The sequence below is a fragment of the Panthera uncia genome, chromosome A2 (assembly GCF_023721935.1).
Source record: "Panthera uncia isolate 11264 chromosome A2, Puncia_PCG_1.0, whole genome shotgun sequence".
Lineage (NCBI taxonomy): Eukaryota > Metazoa > Chordata > Mammalia > Carnivora > Felidae > Panthera > Panthera uncia.
The window spans coordinates 142,768,323-142,784,875 of NC_064816.1; the positions used below are offsets into that span (position 1 = coordinate 142,768,323).

The following is a 16,553-nucleotide window of genomic DNA, read 5'->3' on the forward strand; positions in this document are numbered from 1 at the left end:
AATGTAACACATACCATCTTAACTATTTTTTAAGTGCATAGTTCAACAGTGTTAAATATGTCGGCATTGTTCTATACCCATCGCCACTGTCCATCCACAGAGCCATCTGTCTCGTAGAACTGAAATTCCGTGTCCATGAAATATGAGCCTCCCAGTCCTCTCTGGCCCCACCCCTTGACAACCACCCTTCTTTCTGTCTGGAAAGTCCCTTTTAAATGGACCATTTCATAATCATTATTGCACTGCTCTTTCAGGGAGCCTAAAGTCCTTCTGAAACTTTCACCCTTTGAGAGGGAAGGGTCATCCTTCCAGAGTCCTTGGCTTAAAGAAACACTGGTAAGAGAGCAAGTGGGAAACTGAGGCTTGCCTGGGAGCAGTGAATAGGTTAAGTGCACAGGCAGGTACCACCTCTCTGATAAGAAGTACTTAGTCTGGATCCACAGCTGTCACCCTCCCTCGCTCCCGCCCATAGCTCCCGTAACACCCACTGTCAACTTGACTACTGTGCCTTACCAGGATGACATAAGTGCAGTTCCTGCCTGGAGGAAGGGGAATAGATGGCCTCCTCGAAGTCACCTGCTCTTGTACACATGAGACAAGTCACCTGAATGAGCGCATCCCAACAGTGTCTAAGACACAGTGTACCCCCCAGAGATGATCATTTCCTGTGTGTGCCATGATATGATAAAGGACTGTTGATAATACTACTGTTGAAGTATGAATCTTCCCATCCCACAAGACAAAACACTCAGAATCCCGAGCCTCTCTGTGGGGAGGGGAGACTAGTGCAACAAAGGATCACTTAGAGCCTCAACTCCTGTAGAGCAAGGACCATGAGCCTTGCCTACTTTCTGCACTCAGAATAGTGTGCTCACCCCTGCAAATCAGGGCTGGTGTCCACACCCTCACCCCTTCTCTCTGTGCTATTCTTCAGCTTCCTCCTTCCTTTGCTCTCCTTTATGTTGTTTCATTATCTACGTGACTGGTTTGATGCAGAATCCCAACAGCTGTTCATCAAAACATCTTATATTTCTACCTCTGCCCTCAAAGTACTGTCATGTCACTGTCTGTATTACAATTTAATTATGTGTCAAGGATGGAGAGAGCTGAGAAGAACTCCCTTTTCAGTGGAACAAGGGGCTAATAATATCTCCAAGGCACGCAGGGATCCTGTAACTAAAGCCACAGCAATGCATGCCATAGCAAGGAGAAAATCTCCTCTAATAAGAGAAATGAGGATCATCGTGGATCCAGTGTGTCCTCGGAAGCATCTTATCTCAGCTTTCTCATTGGAAATTTGTACATAATAAATATTTCCTCAACAGAATAGGTACTCACCACTGACAAATGTTGGTAAAGTGAACAAATGGATGAATGCACACATATATTCGGCTAGATCTTAGATCTTCAAAATAATTGCTTTCGGGAAGGCTGTAGGTATGAAAGTAGGAAATTCATTGATGGGCAGAGTGTTTAATAATCTACAAGACACAGGCATTAAAGTCCAGATTCACAGCACATTAGGCCTGGTTACTCTAATATTCGAGTTCTCAGAACACATATAAATATACAGCATTGGTTACCTGTTCCACTAACCCGACACTCCAAAAGATCATCATTAATCTCAGTAAATGAACAACTCCAAAGAGCCATTTGGATAATGGTGAACTATAATAATTTGTACATCCATGGGTGCTTGTCACATTAACATTTGTCTCTTGCCTACCTCTTGAGGGCAGAAAAACTCAGATGTACCCTGTATATTGAGCTGTCCTACAGAAAGACATGTCATATCTCAACTACAATGATAATAACCATGTAGCTTGCCATGAATCTCTGTTGAATGAATGAATGGATGGGTCAACAAGAGCATCTGTCACAACTCACAGGGAAGGAAATGATACAATCCGTGGTTCTAACATGACTTCAAGCCAGTCCATTGCTCTGGGAACTCCACAGAGTGGTGCCCTCTAAATCTGGGCGCTACTAGCCCACCCCATTCGGGAGCTTCCTTCCAATAACCATGACTACAGTACGCTCCTGGCAGGGCCCCAGGGGCTCCAGTGTTTGGCCCCAAGAGTAACTCTCCTGGCAGTGCCTCGCGGAAGGGCCCAGCTGGATCATAAATTGTACGGACAGAGATAAAGACACACATGTTCTCTTGGCTCAAAGACGTCAGCGTGGCACATTACCCTCCCCTCTTCCAGGCCAGCATGGGAATTCACATGGCTTCCTCTTTCCTCCACTTTTCCTCCACTCCCCACTCTATCCCTTTCTCCTCTTTCCCCATCTGCTGCACGAGCCATAAGGCTCCTATAATTCCTGGTCACTGGAGCTGCATATCATTCCAGAGCTGGTACAGCAGGCTGTTTGTTGGGATGACCTTGAAATGACCCTCTCTCTGGATCCGAGTCTCTGCGCTGGTTTAGACAGACAGACAGCTGTGGGCAGATGAAAGGCTTTCAAGTTGAAGTCCGCGGATCCTGATCCAGACACTGGCGCTCGCTACCTGGGTGACTTCGGGTAAGATGTCTGATCTCTCTGAGCCTTGCAAAATAATGCAAACCTCACAGGCGGGTTGTAAGCACCAAATGAGAGATCTCATAGCTTTAATTAAACTTAGCATTTCTAGCATGCCTTGAAAGGTTCAAAGTATCTTCACAACTTTGGATCACCTAGAGGGAGGAAGGTGGGTATTTTAACTCCACTTTTAAGGAAAAAAATTTTTTTAAATCCCCCCAGTTTAGAAATATTATGTGACTTGACCAACTCAATAATGGAGGAGGCAGGACTAAGACCCAGGTTATCAGATTCCCCTTCCAGGGCTAATTCCACCCCTCTCTCTGTAAAAGTAAGTCCTGTGGCTACAATTTTTGTGGTAGGCCTATTTTCCTAACATGATGGAAAGACCACAGAACAATCAGGAAACCTTTGTTTTCCCCTTGCGGCCACTAGATTTCAACCTGTTGGACTCCATGAAAGGACATGCCATTCTTCATTTATACATTGTGCTTCAGCTTCCCTCTGTCTGCCCACCACAGCAGGAGCAGATGCTGCTCTCCTATTGAAAATGGTCAGGATTATGGAGAGCACTGGCCAAAGTCCTCTGAGATACTTAGAGATTAATTCTGGATAAATCACACACACACACACACACACACACACACACACACACACTTTCCTAGAAACTCAGACCAGTCTAAGCTCCTGAAGGACGTGCCTTTGCAAAGGCTCAGGTAGATACTATTGATGAGCTGTCTATTATTCAGAGCCTTGAATGGAAAGGTGAGGTATTTTTGATGGTGCTATCAGTAGGTGGTGAGATTTGCTCAGCAGCAAGAAGATGACATTAAGTGAAGGGTCAGAGAGAAATAAACTACATTGCTCTGATGACCTTGGCAAAGATGATAAAATATAAATATCATGGATGTTACCACGTTTTCTTTTTTTCTGGTTGTCACTTGGGACAATTAGCTAATACAAAGAAGGCCAATGGAAAGCTTTCAGATTTTTCACCTGCCCTTTGCCCCTCCCCGGTGGCATGACCCGGGACAGGCAGCATCCGGGCCCTCACAGCTGAAGCCCCTCCCCACAAAGGAGAAACAGAGGGCAAGGTCAGATCTTTCTTTTCTAGCCCAGAAAGGTTGCTGGGAAGAGCTCAAGGGCCAGTGTGGGGTGGGAAGCTGGGATGCATCTCCATGACAACCACCCAGGCCCAAGGCCAGTTTCATCACCTGGAAACTAAACAAGACACGGACAGACGGAGGGAGTAGCTGTTGGGGAGTTTGGATTCTCCTAAGATGAGCCTGTTTGTATGTGCGTGTGTGTTTGTCGATGAGTATCTGAGTGGGGTGAGCGAAGGGGAAGAAACAAATTGAGAAACGGACTGGGAAATGACAGAATCAATCCCAGCTCAGTGAAGAGATTTTGGTGCCCACAGAAAGAGCTGTCCAAGATGGCCAAGCAGGAGGAGATGGGGTGGTCACAGAAGGAGTGGCAGGCTGAGAGTCCAGGGCTGAGCCAGCTGCCCAGGAGGACAGGCACTTGTGTGCTCCTAGAAGAGTCTGAAAACCACACCTGAGGTCTGGGGGATGAGGGGAAGGCAGTCAATGAGGATCACACAGATAGAGGCCGAGCCTGGACCTCATCCCAGGCTTCTAACCCTTGGCCCAGGGCTCTCCTTGTTTCTTCAGTTGGCTTCGCTTTCTCCTTCTCCCCCTTTCACAGCCTGTCCAGGCAGCCTTTGCTCTTCAGAGGCACTTCAGTGCTCCTGGCATGTTCATTTTAGCCAGATTTCCCCTGCAAGGAAGCACGGACAGGGGACGGTTGGACACCATGATCTGGGTACCTTCCCAGACACAGCTCTTCTGGGACAGACATGGGAGAACCCTAAAAGGGAAGGAGGGACAAATTTCATTTGCCTCGCAGTTTTTCCTGAGGTTGGTGCTGGAGGGGTGATTTATGGGGTAGGAGGTGTCAGACGCACACCTGCCCCCCTCCTCCACCTGCCCACTAGTCAGCTGGAAAGACGGAGGTGGACGGGCCAGACTGCCTGGGTTCTGGCCCTACCACTTGCTAACTGTATAACCTCGCCCACACAACCTCTTTGCCTCAGTTCCCTAATCGCTAATACGGGGTAATAACATTACCCACGTAGGCCAGTGCTGTCGCTAGCAATCCTCCTACAGCCTTGAGGGCAGTCCAGTCTCAGGACACAGCAGACACATCCCAGCATGTGAGCAAGTAGATGGGAGACTGCCCATCTATCTTTCTCTTTCCAAACCTGTTCTCTTCTGCTTCGGTGTTTCCCAAATATTTCCCCATCATGACACACACAGCAAAGTCCTGCATATTTCCAGTGTGTGCCGAGGTAACCTGGAGGGTTGCTCGCAGAGGCAGGCGGATGGCCCCAGGGGTTCTGGCTGCCCAGGCCCTTCCTGGTGGCTCCCAGGGCTGTAGGGATCAATAGCTAGGCACACTGCAACCAAGGCAAGGGGCAAGAAAGCACAACCCCCCAAATAAGGGTAAGGGTGGGGTAAAGCAGGTTAGGGAGACCCCAGACCCTGGGGCCAGGGAAATTCTGGGCACTTCTCGTTTACGATTATTTGCATCAAACCCTGCCAGACAAGGCAGATAAGATGCCCCTGGTTAGCTCAGGCCTAGGGGACCCACCTGCAGTCTTGGGGGTAGAGGCCACCCTCCTTACATTTCTGGTCACCGTGCTATGGGAGGAAAGTGCAATGAATGACTGGTGGGGAACCTCCCACAGCGCCCACCACAGACGGATCAGGACAGGAATCCTCACAGGAACGGCATTCCATGGCTGAGACACTCCCCCTGTGATGCTTTCCCCAATACACACTCCGGTCTGCTCATCTGTAAAACAGGGGTAGCTAGCCAGGTTTCCAGCCCCGAGAGATCTGCCAAGGACAACAATGGCCACGGTGAGCCTTCTATTGAAGGACCAAACATTTGAGCTTTTCTTGAAAGTCTTTTTTTTTTTTTCCCCCAAAATAAAAGGGTTATTTAGTTCTTTTTCTCCCTCTCTCTTCACGGCACCTTTCAACCCGGGAGCTGCCAAAGAAGTTCTGAGCCAGGGCTATGTATAGAAAGCACATCACTCACTACTAAAATAGAGATTGTACAACTCCCCCGCACCATTTCGGGAGAGCGGGGAGAGCGACCAGGTCCAGCCCAAGGAGGGGGAGAGAGGTCACCACGACACTCCCTCGTGGGCAGAGGGGGGTCTTACACGGGGCACGCGCCAAGGGCGGGCACTGGCAGGAACTGTAGCACTTTTGTGATGGAAGGAACCCCCTCAGGGCATCTCATTCATGCTCCCGGATGCAGTTCATCATACTTGGGAAGGACCTTCAGGGACAGGAAATTTGATAAATTCCCATTCCAACGCTTCACGACCCTGACCGCGAAGGAGCTCTTCCTAATAACTAGGCTACAGGCTGCTTCCCACAGCTTAAATGCATTCTGCCTTCTGATGTCCTTAGTGGAGATGGGGAACAGCTGGTCACCCTCCTCCACTTAATAACCCCTCTTATATTGACGATGGTTATTATGTCACCCCTAACCCTTTGCATCTCCTTGTTAAAAAAAAAACCCACAAAAACAAAAAACTCCAATTTCTTTGTAGTGGCAAACGCCTTTTTTCTTTGTCCCAGCTCATCCCAATCCATCATCCTCCTCCTTTTCTTTTTAAAGTTACAGTCTTTCTCCCAGCCTTGTTGTAAGATCGGTGGAACACATGTAACTATCATTCCCACTGCACCAGCATCAAAGTGGAGGTGGAAGTATTGGCAGTGGGGGAAGGGAAGGAGCCTGTGTTGTGCGCCTACCCCCTGCAAGCTGGCTGCTCCCCCCTAGATCCTCTCCTTCTTCGCAGCCTGAGGAGGTAGGTATCTCAGCCTCAAATCGTAGAGGTGGAAGCTGAGGTTCAGAAAGAGTAAGTCACCTGTTCAAGGTTATCCGGTTCATAATCACCATAGCTCAGATCTGCAGTGGTCACTCACTGCTAATTAGCTCACAGACCCGTTCAGACCAAGACTGTATTAAATCCATCCAGACAAATGTGAATCAAGACCACACTGAGATATCACTCCACGTTCGCCAGGATGGCTATGAAGAAAGACAGACAATAACAAGTGTTGGCGAGGAGCTGGGAAAACTGCAATTCTCACACGTTTCCAGTGGGAATGTCAATATAGATTGAGGGTATCATCCCCAGATTTCAGGGCTAGCTATATATCCAAGAGAAATGAAAACGTATGTTGATGTAAAAACTTGTACACAAATGTTGAAAGCAGCATTATTCGTAATAGCCAAAAGGTGAAAATATCCCAAAAGACCATCACATGAGGGCTGGATAAATAAAATGTGCCATAATCATATAAAGGAATACTACTCAGCCATAAAAAAGAATGAAGTGTGGACCCATACTACCACATGTCTGAACCTTGAAAACACTATGTTGAATGAAAGAAGCCAATCACAAGGGACCACGTAGTGTATGATTCTGTTTTTATGAAATACCTGGAACAGGAGAATCTATAGAGATGGAAGGCACACTGGTGATTTTCTAGGGATGGGAGGCATGGGGACTGGGGAGGGTGATGGCTAAGGTTAGGCGTTTCTTTATGGAGTAATGAAAATGTTGCAAAATCGACTGCCGTGATGGTTGCACATCTCCGTAATTATGCTAAAAGCCATTGAAATGTACCCTTTACATGGGTGAATTGTGTAAAATGTGAATTATAGCTCATTAAACCTGTTTAAAAAAGAAACACTATACTAAATCCTTGAACTCTGCTTAATAAATGTTTGGGAATCCTTTATTCTCTTGAGAATTGGACCAAGGTTCCATAAAACAGGTCCTTGGATCAATTTCTGGACTGTGTTCTGAAGACTTGCCCATAGGTGGCCATCCCATCACCACCGGCAGTGGATGTGAGAATGGCCATCGGCTCCGCTGTCCTGGGAGGGAGGACCCTGGGCCCAGGAAGAAGGCAGGTGTGTAGGATGTGTCTGGAGGAGCCCCGCGTCCATCTGCCCCATTGCCGATGGAAGGCAGCAACACAAACAGCCAGGGCTGTCCAGGCATGAAGTGAGGCAAGCATAGGACCAAGGACGTAGAGTCCCGGCCACTTGCCAGAACCACCTTCCCTCAAGCGGCAGGAGCCATGGGCTTTTCAGCCAGAAGTTCTGAAAAGAAAGGAGTGTCCATCTGCCTTTCACTCCTTCATCGTTCGGTCACTCATCAGGGCTCCAGAGAAAGAGGAGGCAAAAAAAGAAGGGAAGAAAAGAGCATGCCGAGACCAGTTGGAAAATAAAAGGGGGCCAATTCCCTCTTATTAAGCCTGTTATTAGGCTGTGAATCAAATTAAACCACAGGGCTTTCCACTTACAGAGTGCTATTTTAAGGCTTATTAGACTGTATTAGGATTGGCATACATTTCCACTGACATAGTACTGGCCTTTAATTGGATTTGAGGGTGAGGAGGCTGCTCTCAGCTGCATAGGCCCCTGCAGGGGAGACTTGGCGTTCTCCTCACGGCTTTCCCGCTTCCCCTGCTGGCGGCCCTCCGAGAGCCAAACGGGGCCTATGACCCATTCAGATCCAAAACACAGCTGTCCTCCTCCTCTTCCTCCTCTCTCTCTTCCTCCTTTGATAAACTGCCCAGAGGCCCAGCAGACCCCTCCCACAAATATGAGCACCCATCACTGACTCTCCCGTTCTCAGAGCTGTGGGCACCCCCAAGGCTGGGCAGCAGACATCTGTCTGATGCAGGAGTAGAGTCCCAGGGAGAGAGTGAGAGAGACAGGCAGCTTCACCTATTCTGGTTCCAGGCAGCTGTGGATGTAAAGGCTGAGCCACAGTGGAAGACGGGTTTTTTTTCACAGGGAGCTGATGAAGAGGGGGATTTGTTGGCCTTGGCCTTCAAATCTCCTCCCATCGCCTGCCCCAAACACAACTGCTAGACTTTGGGAGATAACTCCCTCCGGTCAGTCCTTGTCTGCACCCCAGGGGCAGGTGGTTGAGTCTGAGGTGGAAGAAAGGTGGAAAGGAGTTCACACACGGAATGGGGAGATGAGCATTCACGAATGTTCACTGAGCAGACACTGGGCTCCGAACACCCAGAATGGTGCTCTACAGGAACCTCCTTCTTTTATCCTTTGCAATCTCTGCTGAGGAATAGGAGTGTGAAGCAGCTAGTCCCGTGGCCAAGCCTATGGCTTCTGGAGTCAGACAGACCCCTGCCTACCATTGGGCCATGTGATCAACTTCCTTGTAACTTCTTTGTAAAATGGCAACACCCCTTCCTTCCACTTCCAGGGTTGATTTGAGAATTGAGACAATGCAGGTAACTGTGAGTGTATGTCTTAAGAACATTAGTGCCTCTCCTTTGCTTGAAAAATTTCAAATATTTCTACCAAAAGGCATCATAACAGTAACAGACCTCACCAGTCAAGTACATTACAAAATAATGTTGGGAAGAGAAATATCTTGGTACACAGACAAGTATGTATGAAATACTACTTCCCAAAATATTGCTCAAACATGAAAAAAAATCCCAAATTCCTTAAGATTTTCCACTAATATATGTGAACATCGCCTGCTCCCACTTGCCAAGATGCTTCTTGGCTTTCCTTTGATGTCTTCAATTTCCACACTTGTTTTTAGCTCTTCTGCCAGAGCCATGTGCTTGTTTATTTTTACTACATTTTTATGACGTTTCTGCTATAGCAATAAGTTTTGCATTATTAGTTTTATCAAATAACAGAATGTCTGGTTGGTTGGCAGAGATTTATTGGCCTAGATTTTATGGTTCCATCCCAGAATACTTTTTGTGATTACTTTCTAAGTTGTTCTTAGATCCACTCTTAAATATGTGTTTATGCCCTTATTAACTCACGTTTAAGGGCTAATTGTATAGTATAAACTTAGCATCAGTGTGATGCCAATTGCTATAATCTTATCATTATTACTTAATTACAGGTGTGTGCACTTAGTTCCATGTAACAGATAGATGTCGGGAAAGTCACTTGTCGATCTGATATTTACAAACGGAATCTTTTTTTTTATATTCGCTAGGAAGCTTCCCCCCCGCCCCCCAATACATATTGTCGCACCTTAAAATATCTGTTTGGCAAGTGCAGTGTATTTGGGATGTTGAATGTCCTGAAACTGAGGAGAAACCTTATTAAAGAACAAAGACAAATAGACAAGCATGATCTCAGCTCTGCAATTTGTAGCTTCCTCTACCTGTCTTACTTGAGCCAATAAGTATATGAATGACTTGGCTCTATCTCAGAGGCAGAGAAAGCATGTGTTCTGCACCGCCTCCCCCCATTAATCAAGGGGAGAAACTGAGGCAGAAGGACAGAGAGTATCTTGGTTGGCCTTGCGGGTGGGTACCCGCTGCTCTGTTCTCTGCAGGGAAGGCCCTCTTACTCAGGCATTCACCAAGACTCCTGTGCTTCTTGGGCGCTTTGTACCTCCTTGGTGTCTGTGCTCTTTTCATGTCAGATCTGTCTCCCTCATGGAGCCTGAGCCCCGGGGGTTTTCTCTTCCCTACCCCCAACACATGTCCTCATTGCTCACTGACCCCCAGAGAGATCCACATCAGTAAGAGGGGGACCTCCTGGAATGTTCCCCCAAGGGAACATCAAAGGAGCAACTGTCCTGCTGGGATTGGATTAATGGCATCTGAATCATTACAGCCAGAACTGTGCACGCCTGCAAGCTGGGGGCACTGGCAGAATGTGTGTGCGTGTGTGTGTGTATGTGTGTGTGTGTGTGCGCGCATGTGCATATGCTGAATACATGCATAGCAAGGGGTTTAAATCAGGAATGAGCGCAAATCCACAAACATGTATTGTATCATCGTGGACTCATGGACTTCATAATTAAGGCAGGACAAGTTTTTATTTGAAACCCACTGGGGTCTAAGATCTTTCTAGGGCTCAGTTTTCTGGAGTCGAAGTGCTTTATGTTCACATTTTTGCTGCTCTACCATTACAGCTTTGCTTTTCCCATCGAGGAATAGGATATTCAGATGGTGGAAGGTGGTAGGCTAGAGTCTTTAATAAAAATAACTTTTATCAGAATACATTGTCAGCATTGTTTAGCACTAACATGTGTAGGTTACGGACGCAGGGGCAGAATGCTTAGTGCATGGCTCCGTGGGTGTGTTTGTTTGTATACATATGTGTGTGTCCCTAATGCACCCCTTCTCTGCAGATGGCTCTAATTAGTCTGGGCAAGGAAAGCTCTTGGAGAGGGATTCTTTGCCTTCAAAAGGGAAGACGATCTAGTTCCTCCCTCTGCTTAGCAACCAGCACGTACAGATGCGGCAAATGCAGAGAACCAGAGAAGTGGTCTGAAGCTCCACAAAGGCCTCCCGGGAGGCAACTTGCTGACAGCCCCAGGAAAGCGTGGAGAAGGCGCCTGAGTTCCTTGTCAGCACTGGTGCCTTTCTAGGGTGCTTCTCTGAGTGGCTTTGAAACAAAATGATTGCAAAAGATCAGGCAAATGCATGCCTTCCTCTACTGGACTTACCGCGGGGGTAGTCCAGGACCCAAGCATCCCCTCCTTTGGAGTACCACCCCCCCCACCATTAAAGGGAGGTCTTGGTGGCAGGCAGGACCCAGTGCCCTCACTTTGGAGGCAGAAAGGGCTGGATGCTCCCTCTTCCTGCCTCTGGCCATAAGAGCCCTGGGTTCGTCAATGAAGTCTTGCTTCTAAGACTTTGGATCTCCAGCAATGACACACATGGAAGAATGGTTAGAAATTGTTCAGGATGGCCGTGGTGAGTCACAGTAGGGACAGCACATCCTGCAGGCTGTTCCTGCTAAAAGATGCCCGTCACACTTCCAGATGCCCGAGTGCCCTGATTCCTGCACTTTGTCCAAACCTGTTCCTCAAGCTACTCATCCATTCTGGGAGGCCCTGATGTGCTTCCCCATAAATTCTCCTTTTGATTAAGATAACCCGAGTCAGTCTCTGTTAGTTGCAACTGAAACATCCTAACTGATAAATCCCCAAGACAGCTGACGTCAGATTTCATTACTGGCTGTGAGCAAGAAATGCACCCAATCGTCTCCATTGCCATATAACATTCAGATAAATGAGACCATCAAGTGCTGGGCAGACTCTTTTCTTCCTTCCTTCCTTCATTCAATTAGCATCTACCTGGCACTAACTAGGTGCCTGGCACCGTTCTAGGTACAAGAGATACAGCGACAAATAAGAGAACATCTTTGTTTTCATGTAGTTTATGTCCTGGTTGAGGTTGGGGAGACAAACAATCACAAACAGGCAGATAAATAACTCCTGTGTCAGGTGTTCGTAAGTGCTGTGAAGGAGAAGAAACCCAGGAAAGAGGGATAGACAGCGCTGGAGATACAGTGTGGTTGCTTAATAAAGTGGGGCTAGAGAAGGCTTCTCTGATGAAATGGCTTTGGGACTTCCAGAGAGGAAGGGAGCTGGTTAGGCAGACAGGGGGGAGAGAGAGTCCCTAGAACAGGCAACCAAAGATGCAGGGACTCTGTGGGAGTCTGAAGTGTGCTGAAGAAATAGCCAGGAGGCCAAGCTGGAGACTACGGGCCAGGGGGGGACATGGCGGCAGGTGAGCTTGGAGAGAGCAGGAAGTCGCCGGGGGAAGGACCTCCAGAGCCACTGGAAGAATGCTGGGTTTTCCACAAAGCGGGTTGGGAAGCCACCGGAAGATGCTGAACACTGGAGCAACATGACCCCACTGGTGGGTCTCTACCAGGTGCTGTACTGAGAATAGACTTTGGGGTGGGGAAGGGGAAGAAGCAAGGAAACCAGTGAGGAGGTTATTGCCACAGGTCTAGGCGATGGGGTTGCTCTTAACTTAGCTGGAGGAGACTGGAAGGAGGGTCAGGTTTTACAGAGAAATCAAGGGTGTGACGTTAGGCATGTTAAGTCTGAAATGTTTATTGGACTCCCAAGCAGAGACGCTGAACAAGCATATGGGTGTCAGCGTGGAATTCAAGGAAAAGATTTGAGGCTGGAGACGTGATTTGGGGAGCCACCAATGTCTACATGGTGTTTGTAGACAGGGAAGTAAATGAGGCCTGCTAGGTAGTGAGTTAGAGAAAAGAAGAGATCCAAGGATAAGGAGCCTGGCACTCTAGCAGACAGGTCTAAGAAGGAACAACCAGATAGAGTGAAAGGGAAGGAGGAGGAGAGGGAGGGGGAGAGAGAGGAAAAGAAAGAAAAAGGGAGAGGAGGAGGGGAAAGTGAGAGAGAGGAAGGGGAGAGAGAGAGAGAGACCCCCTGAGGCCAAGAGAAAAAAGTGTCTGAAGGAGGGGGTAAGCTTTCAAATAAACACCTAAATTTACACCCCAAAAAACTAGAACCAAGCCCAAAGTTAGCAGAAGTTAGGAAATAATAAAAATTAGAACAGAAATAAACAAAATAAAGAATAGAACAAAAATCAATGAAACTAAGAAATACTTTTTTGAAAAGATCAACAAAATTGGCAAACCCTTAGCCTGACTAAGAAAAAAACCTCAACTAAATAAAATAAGAAATTAAAGAGGAGACATTACAACTGATGTCGCAGAAATACATAGGATCATAAGAGACTACCAGGAATGATTGTACATCAACAAATTGGATCACCTAGAAGATAAAGATAAATTGCTAGAAACACAGAACCTACTATGACTCAATCATGAAGACAGAAAATCTGAAAAGACCTAGAACTAGTGTGGAGATTGAATCAGTCATCAAAAACCTCCCGATAAAGAAAAGCCCAGGAACAGATGGCTTCACCAGAGAATTCTACCAAACATTTAAAGAAGACTTAATGTCAACCCTTCTCAAATTCTTCCAAACTATCAAAGAGGAGGGAACACTTCCAAACTCTTTTTTTGAAGCCAGCATTACTCTGATGCCAACGCCAGACAAAGACATTATAAGAAAACTAGAGACCAATATCTCTGGATGAGTAAAGATGCAAAAATCCTCAAGAAAATACTAGCAAACTGAATTCAACGGCACATTAAAAAGATCACACACCATGACCCAGTGGGATTGAGTCCTTGGGATACAAGTGTGGTATCACTGCGATATATCACATTAGCGGAATGAAGGTTAAGAATCCCATAATCATCTCAAAAGATGCAGAAAGAGCATTTGGCACAATTCAATGCCCTGTCATGATACAAACACTCAACACACAAGGAATAGAAGGAAACTATCTCAACATAACAAAGGCTGATATATGACAAAGCCACCGCTCACGTCATACGGAAAAAACGGAAAGCTTTTCTTCTAAGATCAAGAACGAAGCAAGGATACCTACTCTCACCACTTCTATTCAACACAGTACTAGAAGTCCCAGCTAGATCGACCCAGCAAGAAAAAGAAATAAAGGCATTCAAATTAGAAAGGAAGAAGTAAAACTATCTCTATTTGCGGATGACATGATTTCTTATGTAGAAAAACCCTGAAGACTCCCCAAAAAGGGTTAGAACTAATAAATGAATTTAGCAAAGTTGCAGAATCAACAACAAATCAGCATAAAAAATTCAGTTGCATTTCTATACACGAGCAGCAATCTATCTGGAAAACAAATAAGAAAACAATCCCACTTATAATAACATCAAAAAGAATAAAATACTTAGGAATAAGCTTAGCCAAGGAGGCAAAAGACTTGTGTGTGTGTATATTATATACACGGATGCATGGCGAGGGCATTATGCTAAGTGAAAGAAGTCAGAGAAAGACAAATATTGTACAATCTCACTCGCGTGAAATCTAAAGAAAAACACGCCCGTAGATACAGAGAAGGGAGTCAGGTGTAGAATGGGTGATGAGAGACAAACGGTACAAACTTCCAGTTGAAAATAAAAAAGTCATGGGGATGGTAAGGTACAACATGGCAACTAAATAATATTCATTGTATATTGGAAACTTGCTAATAGAGTAAATCTTCAAAGATCTCATCACAAGGGGAAAAAATGCTGTAACTATGCTCGGTGATGAAAGATAACCAGACCTATCATGGTGATTATTTCATAATATATACAAATTTGAGCCATTATCATTTTTTTAAGTTTATTTATTTATTTTGAGAGAGGGAATGAGCAGGGGAGGGGCAGAGAGAGAAGGAGAGAGAGAGAATCTCAAGCAGGCTCTGGACTGTCAATGTGGAACCCGACACAGGGCTTGAACTCATGAACGATGAGATCATGGCCTGAGCCGAAATGGAGTCAAGCCGCTTAACCTACTGAGCCACCCAGGCCCCCCACGAACCATTATTTTGTAAACCTGAAAACAATACAATGTTGTATGTCAATTATAACTCAATAAAAATACTTCAATATCGGCAAAAAAAGAAAAGGTGGGATTTACATAATATGGAATATTAAAAAGAAGGAAATCCTGTCATATGCTTTAACATGGGTGAACCCTGAGGACATTATGCTAAGCGAAATAAACCAGCCATAGGACGGAGACTGTATGATTCTTCTTATATGAGATATGTAAAGCAGAAGCAGGAAGTAGAAGGGTGCTCACCAGGGGCCAGGAGCAGGAGGAAAGTTGGGGGGAGGGTGGCTGCTGTATTGAGGTTCCAGTCATGCAAGATGAAAATGCTCTAGGGATCTGTGCAACGTTGTGCTTCTAGTTACTAACATGGTACTGCACGCTTATAAATTTGTTAATAGGGTAGATTTCATGTTATGTGTTTTTTTACCACAATAAAAAAACAAAATCAAATTTTAAAAGGAGGGGGTACTCATCTTGTTAAGTGGTAGAGTAGTAGAGAGGTAGACTGGGGTACAGACAAAGACCCCAGCACGGCAGCAGATGATGGATGCAGGGTTTGAAGGGAGGAGCAGGGAGAGATCCAGAGATAGGAGAGCAAGAAGGGAGGTATTTGATGTCCCTTATGCACGTGCACAAACAGAATCAAGAAGTCCAATGCTGCAAAGAATCACTTTACAAAGGGAACACACTTTACTAATAGTGGGTGAAGATATTTTGAGGTGGAGCTTCTTAGAAGTTCTACCTGATGGATAGGTGTTCCATTTTCCTTCCTTCCCAACTGTGCCCCCCCAATGGGCTTGTTTCCCTCTCCCAGTACTCAAGTGTGAACGCTGGGAGCTCAGACTCGGCTGTTTGTATAAATCGTGAAGTGGGGTTTATAGCAATTTAATCAGCAGCATTAATAATGTCACCTAAGCTTAATGATACCAATTATAACCACGGTAAACATTGCTGAGCAGCTTATAAACAGTGATATTAAAGATGAACTTCCTGCGTTCGGTCAATGCTGTTTTTAAAAAACAAAAGTAGAAGGTTCATATTTTAAATAGTCTCATATTCTCATTCCTACTCTGAACCAAGAAAACCACATAAGGGCAAACCCTTGCAAGGGAGTAGCCCCGTTCTTTTCTTTATCACCCATAGCTGTTTTGGCTGCTTTGCAAAGACAGATCTAAGTCCACTGCTGCCCAAGACCATAACGGAAGTAAGACCCGGGCGAGAGCATTATGGAAGTGATCACCCAGGAGCAAAGACTGGATAATTATTCTGGCCCAGGAAATATTGGTACTATATCCTCAGCAAGTCCTAAGAAGTCCAGAGGCAAGCAATGAGGATTTTTAAAGGTCAAAGAGAACTTTTCAAAGCTCTAAACCAAACAAAACATCAGGGGCAGGACTGAATTAGAACTGCTTATCTCTATGTGGGGCTCTCATAGGAATGTTGGTGGCCAGCCTTTTCTTTTCTTCTTCTTTTTTTTTAATCTAACATATGTTAGAGAGTCAAAAGTGCTCCACGAGGGATTCACATTAGAGAATAAAGAACTCAGGAACATGGGGGAAGATTATCGAGGAGAGTTTGTGAATCCACCTGTTTCCAAGGGCGCTCACCCAATAGGCATCATCCTTGCTTACAGGAGATGCACTGTCTACATGGACAGGGATGGTAGGGGAAGGGATTTTGGTCACCTAGAAGCCTCAAAATTTACTTTTGTCCAGAGACACCTCCATCTAAAAACAGA

The 16,553-nt window shown here is 45.9% G+C and overlaps 1 protein-coding gene across 1 annotated transcript in view; it reads right to left on the bottom strand.

The window, feature by feature from the left end:
• The window catches only part of PLXNA4 (plexin A4), a 437,585-nt gene that overhangs the window by 210,538 nt on the left and 210,494 nt on the right, over positions 1–16,553 (bottom strand). The gene's annotated exons all lie outside the window — the stretch shown is intronic.